Source organism: Mus caroli, chromosome 7, assembly GCF_900094665.2.
Source record: "Mus caroli chromosome 7, CAROLI_EIJ_v1.1, whole genome shotgun sequence".
Taxonomy (NCBI): Eukaryota; Metazoa; Chordata; class Mammalia; order Rodentia; family Muridae; genus Mus; species Mus caroli.
The window spans coordinates 76,302,020-76,309,996 of record NC_034576.1 but is presented as its reverse complement, the minus strand read 5'-3'; the positions used below and the strand labels follow the sequence as shown (position 1 = coordinate 76,309,996).

Below are 7,977 nucleotides of genomic sequence, written 5' to 3'. Positions count from 1 at the left end.
AAAAAAAAAAAGATCTCTATGCCAGGAACTCTTCTGTGCTGTGCTACTCTGTCTGCATGGCGGCTCTAGGAGCTCTTTTGGATGATAACGGTTGACTTCCTCTACTCTCAGCTCAGAGCCCAGAACACCTACTATCTTACCTGAGCCCTGCTCTGCTTGCCCAGCCTGTGGATCTTGGAAGCTGGTGAGAAAACCCCCAAGCTAAGCTGGACCAGGAGAAGGTGCTAAGACTGCCACTTCTAGAAATGGCCTGAGAGGCAGGTGAAACCATTAAGGAAAGAGGGTTAGACCTTAAAACAAACAATAAACAAAACCAGTCATCTCAAAGACTTCAAAGAGGTAACTAGCTCTGGGCAAAGTTAGTCACGGAGAATAAGCCCAGACTTAATGCTGCTTTTTGTCTCGGGGGCACTGGTAAGATCCAGGAGGATCAGCTTAGAAACTGAACTTAACTTTCGATTGACTCGCTGATAAGAGTCACAGCCCGGGATCCAGCCACCCCAAGCCTCACTCTCAGAATAAATAAGGGCAGACCAGAATTAATCAAACCAACGAGCATTGATGGGCTTATAGCTCACCTCCCCAGTGCCTCTGAAAACATCAAGTGGTGAGGTTGAAGTGTGAGGGCCAGGGTGTGTTAGTGCCATCCTACAGCTATTTGTCAGAACAGAGAAATACCTTGTCTGAGAGAAGACAGCATCATCCAAAGCCTTGGATAATTCCTAGAGAATCAACCACCCTATAAGCCCTTCCTCACCAAAAACTCCTAGTGCATTTCCCTTGGTTACGAAATGATTTTTATAAAGTAAATAAATCAACCACAAAAGCTGTTCCACAGGGATGTTGGTGCTGTCTGGACCACAGGGTAAAACTCTCCAAGCTCTCGCTGACCTTCACTCACTCTCCTCTTTTCTGGAATGAACCTGGATGCAGAGGAAGACTCTCTGGAATCAGTTATGTCTGCCCTAGAGGCTACTTCTTGCTGAGTGAAGTAAATAAATATTATAGTTAGGCCCATTCAAACAACCCCCCACCACACACACACACACTTTTCATTGTAAGGAGCTATAATGCAGTCTTAGCCTCTGAGGAATCCTTTCCCCGGGGAGAGAATTGGATGCTGGAGAAGTTGCTCCAGACTCTTTTGTTAGGATGGTTTTCCCTGTGAGGTACTCAGATCACATCCTACTTCGTAGTCATTTTTCTGAGCCATGCTCTGGCGTCTCCCTTAGTCTGGCAGTTGTTACTTTCTGCCTCCTGTAGTTAGCTTCACTTCTTGAGCCTTTTCCTAGACAGGACAGGAGGTGACCACCCCATCATCTCTCCTGGAACTCTCAGCACGACCACAGATTTTGAGGGTTTCATTTATTGCATTTTAGTATATTAATTTCTCTGTTTTATTTAGGGACTCCTACAAAAGGAGAAACTGAGACTTGCTTTGTGCTCGCAGGTGTTCTCAGTTTCTAGAACAGTGCCTAGCACGGAGCAGGACTCAGAGTCCACTTCTAGGGAATGGATGCGGTCACATCCCCTCCCGTGCTTTTCCTCTGTGCTTGGCTGTTTCTTCTAGGATACTGGGGCCCCCTCTCCTCACTTCATTTTCCTCTTCTTTTGTCTCCTCCTTTTGTACAAGATTAGCCTTCTTACAGCAAAGCAATAGATAACTAGACTGAAAATATTCAAAGTCCCATGGAGGCAAATCCGAGTCTCGCTACAGTTGCCGCTGTCACCATAATAAGTGAACCTTGGTTTGCTGCTCAAGTGCAGAATCCAGGCCAGGGGTTGGGGTGGGGGTGAGAGTGGGGAGATGGAAACTTCTTTGTTCATTCCAAACCTGCATTGACTGAGTGGCCACTGCAGGTATGTAACCAAGTATCTAAAAGCTAACTGAATATACAGCCTCCTCTCAGAGAAACAATGCTATTTGCTTAGGGCAGGCACCGGGAATTTGACCAGAGCTTGGAATGTTTACAATATCAAAAGACAAACTCTAAGACAAACTTGTGAACACGGGTGTATCTACCATACACAGGCTGCCTCTCCCCAGAATACCCTGCCAAACCCTTCCTCAAAATCAAATTACTAATCCACAAACATTGCCTCTTAATCCCAGAATGATATCTGAAACAGAGCTGATACTGGTAGGATCGAAGGACCCCTGGATTCTAAGCCCTCTGGCCTCCACGGAAACCTTGCAAAGTAGAATTGCATCAGAGTCCCCCAAACCATAAATCCCAAGGAAACCTAACCTGAAGTGGAAAACATCATCACTTCAAAGTGGCACTTGCCCTGAGCTGACCTTGGAGAAACCCATGCGGAGGGCATGTGGAATGTTCAGGAACAAGTAAGGCTAGTTGTGCAGAAATGAAATGGCTGGGGATGAGGCGGGTGGAGCCAGAAGCAGGCTTAAAGTCTCCTGAGCTACAGTAAATAGTGTAGCCTTTTAATCTGTTGGTAGTGGGGAGCCATGGGATCTCTGTGATGGTGCCTAAGGGTCTCCAGAGCTGAGGACCCAGTTAGCAGACTCTGCACGAGCAGTTTGTGCACAGAAGAACGCGTCAGGGATGGGGTGGTTAAGAAGCTCGGAGACAATGGCTGGAAATGCGGCAGGAGTCAGGGAGCAGGTGTCTGGCCCTCAGAGGACAAGACAGGGGCTGAGTTGAAGATGATGTAGAAAATGTGGCAGAAGCATGACCTCAGGGATCCCCAAAAGAAGCAAGGGAACTCGGGTACATCCACCGGGAGTAAAAACCTCGGGTGAGCTCAGATGAGGACAGTGGGTTTTCTAGAAAGAAAGAAAGAAAGAAAGAAAGAAAGAGTTATTATAAAACTACTTTACAATTTAAAGTTTTATTTCAGAAATATATTCACAACCATAATTCTTTTTTAAAGAGTTCCTTCCATGAATGCATTTCACAAGAAAGAACACAACAACAATGTTGGGGGGAGGCTAGTGTGCCTTTCATGTCTCCTCGTGTATTTCTTTCTTGAAGCTTATGTGTTCACATATGCCTAGCTAGTGATGGGCACCTGATGCCCAAAGTGCAAATCTCAGCCTCACCTTAAAAAGACAGGACAGGTGGACTCACCCTGATCACGTGAATGGGCTGATCACGCTAAAACACAATCAAAGAGTAACACAAGCCGGCAACAGTGTTACAAAGAGAATCCAATTATTTAATCCCTTCCTAAAATGCAGAGATGAGAATTACTTCCTATCTTAGTAAAAAACAAAACCTGGTCTGTCAGACAGACAGACAGACAGGACACTGGTTTTGCAAACTGTGCTTGAAACAGCTGTAAATGAAGGGAATCTGGGTCGGTCAGGCTTTTTACTGAGCTGAAATGTGCTGAGAGGCTGTGTATACTTGAGTTCGATTCATCACTGTGCAGCTGATACCGTCCTCAAGTGCCTCTTACGATTCAAAGCAGTCACCAGATGAGCTTAAGTACTGAACTGCACCCAGGTAATGACAAGAGTCAATATTGTAAGAAGAAAGGCTAAAACTGAAACCATTCTAATAATTATCGCTTGAAATCCATTCCCACAAAGTGGAAGAAACAAACCTTTCTGTAGCCAGAACTCGCTTAGGCAGGAAAGGGAAAGCCGCTTCGGAGAACACTTACTGCCTCCAGAGGGGAAGGTTGCAAAATGTGCATGTCGCTTAGGCGTACTGGCCCATTTGCTTCACGTTTAAATTAGGGCGCAGACTTTTGCAAACTACCCATTGAGGAGTCCTGGGCTATTAAAAATTCCCTCCACATTGCAGAAAATGGCACTTGGATTTATTTTTTTAATTTGTATTTATAGAGGGGGGGTCAAAAAGTAAGTCCATAAGATAATAGGAAATATTTTGCAGAAATATGGCAAGCTGATTCATCTACACACAGTAGTGAGTCTTAAGTGAAAGTAATTGCAGCAAACTGTATTTGCAAGTTCATCTTCCATTTTCTTACAGTGCTTTGTAATGCAAAGGTGACCCAACATCTATTTTTTTTCCAGGACAAGTGGCACTGTCCAGTTTTGAATGAAATTAAATTCTAATTTCTCTGCCAGATGTCATGAAAGTGAAGCCAACGCAGGATTCCAGTCTAAACCAAACCCTGCACACAGCAGGTGAAGCGCTTAAACAAATTCTAAGAAACACGTTCATGCAAAGGCTTAAGTGTAAAGGGGGCACGTGAAGAAACGGGAGTTTTCAATGAAAAGGGCTCTCAAAAGCTTAAACCGAAAGTATCAGTTTGAGAATCAAGAATGTCAGTTTATGACACTTTTCACAGCTTAGTAAATGAAGACTTTTCCATAGCTGAAATTCCTGGGAGGGAGGGAGAAGTGCTCTCTTTTTCTCCTCAACCTTGGAGAGAGAAAAAATCCCACACCTGTAATCTCAGTGCTGTGTTGCTGCTATGGGCTCTCTGCCTCGTCCACCCTTGCCATGAAGCTCGGTATGAGTATACAGAGAAGGAAATGGAGGAGATTCACTCATGGAACACAGCCATCTAACCCACTATTTTTTTCCCTGTACACTGGTCTCAACTCTTAATATAGACCCTGCACAGCCTGCTTTCTGTGTAGAACTTCCCCAGTCTTAGAGAGCTCCTAGTCCCAGCACTGCGGAGGTCAGCCTGTGCTTCCCAGATCGTAAGGTGGTCTGATGATATCACAGTTTAGATACTGCTCACTGGCAAGGTTAGGTGGACAGAGATTCCGTGGCAACTGACAGTAGAAAGTGCTAACTGAACGGGGAATAACTGAGCGGTGGTTTGCACTTGGCAAAGCATTGCGGCTGTTTTACTCCCGAACCCCACACTTTCCCCATTGGACACGCCCTGTGGCTTTCTTTGTTTTTGTTTTTCTGGGTTCTTTTAATAGTTCTCTAATGACCCGATCTGTATTCCTGAGTAAGAATATTAAAATGTAGCCTTCTACCAAAATTACAAGGAAAAACCATTGACTGACTCAAATGTTTTACAAAGCATTACAGGCACACCACCAATGCCTGCAGGCCTCCCCAATCATAGTGGAGCAGGATCTGCAGTTCTAAAAATTAGAGTTAAATGCTTCAGACCCTACATATATCCCCAATCTCCTAAGTGGCTAGGGAACCCTGAGCCAAGCCTATCACCCTAACTTGTACTATTTATATTTACTATGATCTCCTGGCCACTGGCAGGAAGGTGGAACGATAACTTTTTTTCCATCTGAATGCATATTTCCATTTAAATGTTCCTGGAATGTGTTTTTCCACATGTTTTCTTGCTCCAGAGTTTCAACTTTGAATGAAGTCTTAAATGTGGAGCTTATTTGAGGATAAGTCTCTGAGCCCCCTGAACTCATTGATAAGCCTTACCTACTGACCACCCAGCAGGCTTGCCGGGCTGCTGGACAGGGGAAAGTTGTTACTGGGCTCCAGGTCCTCCACTTCAGACAGGTGCCTTGAGAGAGAGACTTCCTGGCCCAAGTGCTATCGCTTGATTGACTTGGGGGCGGGGGGGTCGAGAAAGGGTTTTTCTGTGAAGCCTTGGCTGTCCTGGAACCTCCCTCCACAGCCCAAGCTGTCGTCCAGCCACCACCACCCAGCACATCACTTGACTTTTTAGTAGTTGGCTGAAATGGACTTTCATAAACACTAATAAACTTAACCTCAATGTTAGGGTGCTTCTGATTTGCAAACCACTGGAGAATCTTCTCAATCTTTGGAATCCCGGAGGCAATTGCATCTTTTCTTAAGCCGGATCCATTATGGAAAAACTTGGAGGCGCTGTCCTTCAGAGTTTCTTTTGTTAAGCTTCCATAGTGCTGGTTTTGTGTCTCCTAGCCATCAGAGTGAGCATGATAAGCCCTCATGCTGAGCAGCACTAGGAACCCGGTCCTCTCCATCAGCAGGTACTTGTTGACCTGCCAAGGAGTGTTCTCCGATGAGGCAAAGGGATCCTAGCTCTTCTGCCAATCCGTTATACAGGTTTGTTGAACATATGAGCCACATGTTTTGATTTTAGGTATACGTTGTTTGGTACACTCAGAGGGGACCAGGCTCAGTTGTATTTGGGCAGGTGTTCTCATAGCTCCAAAGGAACATCATCAGCAGTGGTATAAACTCTTTTAAAAGACTCCAGCTCTCTCGGGCCCTTGGTGGCCACTGTAACTGCTTCAGACCTGTGTCATCCAGATGTTGGAGTATGCCTAGTCTGTCCTTGCCTCAATAGGCGGCCGGCTACCTGTCTGGAAGCCAGCAAGCACATGGACTCTGAGCAGGCGCAGAGTGGCAGGCTTGGTGGCTCTCCAAGTGGCACAGATACTGGGCCCCTCTCCTGATGCATCAGGCATCAGAGGTGGTTTTCTTGACCTTCGCAATGCTCTTCTGAAATGCTAGCTTCCTCCTTCCGGGTTTGAGCTAACGGAAGAATCTTGTCTGGTTTGGACATAGAAGTGTGGCACCTATATCAGGAGGCCTGATTTTAACAGCCCTGTATGAGGTAACCTCTGCCTAGTCACTCTCACTAGTGGCCTGCCCTTGGCAGGCTCTTCCAGGCTCACCCTCCTGCTGTCCTGGTTCTGTTAGGATTCCACCAGCTTCCTAACCACCATTTTCCTCTGTACCAATTAGTCTCCCACACCGGAAAGAAGCCCTTTGACTGTTTAATGACTAGCCCACGAGCAAACATCTAAAGTTCCTGTACACTTGAATTTCCCCAACACACACACATGCACGCGCGCACACACACACACAGACACACAGTCTGTTCCCATCCTTTTGGACTAGCCTCATAATTCTTCACCTCAACTTGAAAAGTTGGAACTTGTTAGGTTTTGATATTGCAGTTGAATGCTTCTCTTTCTCTCCTCTGCATCTATTTCTTCCTGGGGCCAGTTCTGGGTCACGGCTTGGCTAATTTCCAAATGCTTTGCTGTATTCGTTTTCTGTAGACAGTGAGTGACAGTGGCCCCACTTTCTCTAACCCAGACTGAACCCTCCCTCCGCTCATGGCCTCAGACCTAGAGCTTCCGAACCCGCCCTTATGAACTAACCTTTCCACCTTCCCTGCCAAGTCCTGGTCTGTTCGGACTGAACCAATGTATGGGGAACCCATTGGTGAAGCTGTTTTCCTTGTGGCTTGCTCCAGGCCTGTGTCACACATAGCGGGAAGGACTCTAAGGCAAGACTCCTTCTCACAAAAACCACCTGCCAAGGCAATTGGGCCCTGCAGGCGTACGGGGCCTCCTCCAAGGTCTAGAGATGCCTCTCCTCTCACTTTGGGCCCTGCCTGTAGGTTGGGGTGAAGGAAAGGAAAATCTGTAGTACTTTTTGAAGTCTTTTCTACTCATCAGAGAAACCCAGCCAAACATCTGCATGGCAGGGAAAGGGTTAGCGATCATCTTACCAGGTTAGGTGATCCTTCCTCAGATAGCATGACTAGATTCTGAAAATCTAGTCCCTCAAGACAGAGTGGGTCTCTGGAGATGGTGGGGTCTGTTCTCCACTCAAGTGCCTGCTGCTTTCCAAGGTGGATGATATACCCCAACAGGCCTTCTGGCCTCAGGTCCCTGGGATGGTATTTGGAGTTACATGTGTGACTCTCGAATCGTGACATCTTGTCTTGTCCCCATGATTTTGATTTCAGGAAGTGTCATGGTATCTGAGAGTGCCAGGGACTCAGGTTGGGGGGGTGGGGCTGGGGGGGGGTCATTGGTGAGAGCAGGGCTGTGGCCCATGCTTGCAAGAATAGAGCGCAGAAAGGCAAGAAGCAGTGTTGAAACACAGTGTTGGAGGAAAGGCAAGATGGGGTCCTCAGATCACAACCACCAGGGCCTCCACAGCCACCAGGGCCTCCACAACCAACCACCAGGGCCTCCTGGAAGTTTGATAAAATACTGTCTTTGGGACTGCACACACCCTGAAAGAGCATACCGCAGGACAGGGAAGGCTCCTGTGGAGAGAGCTGAGGACTCTTCCTATGATGTTGCAACCTTGTCAT

The 7,977-nt window shown here is 46.6% G+C and overlaps 1 pseudogene; it reads right to left on the bottom strand.

Annotated features, from left to right (window-relative positions):
- Positions 1 to 7,140, bottom strand: part of LOC110297964 — a 28,963-nt pseudogene extending 21,823 nt beyond the window's left edge.
- Between the last annotated feature and the right edge of the window lie 837 nt (positions 7,141 to 7,977).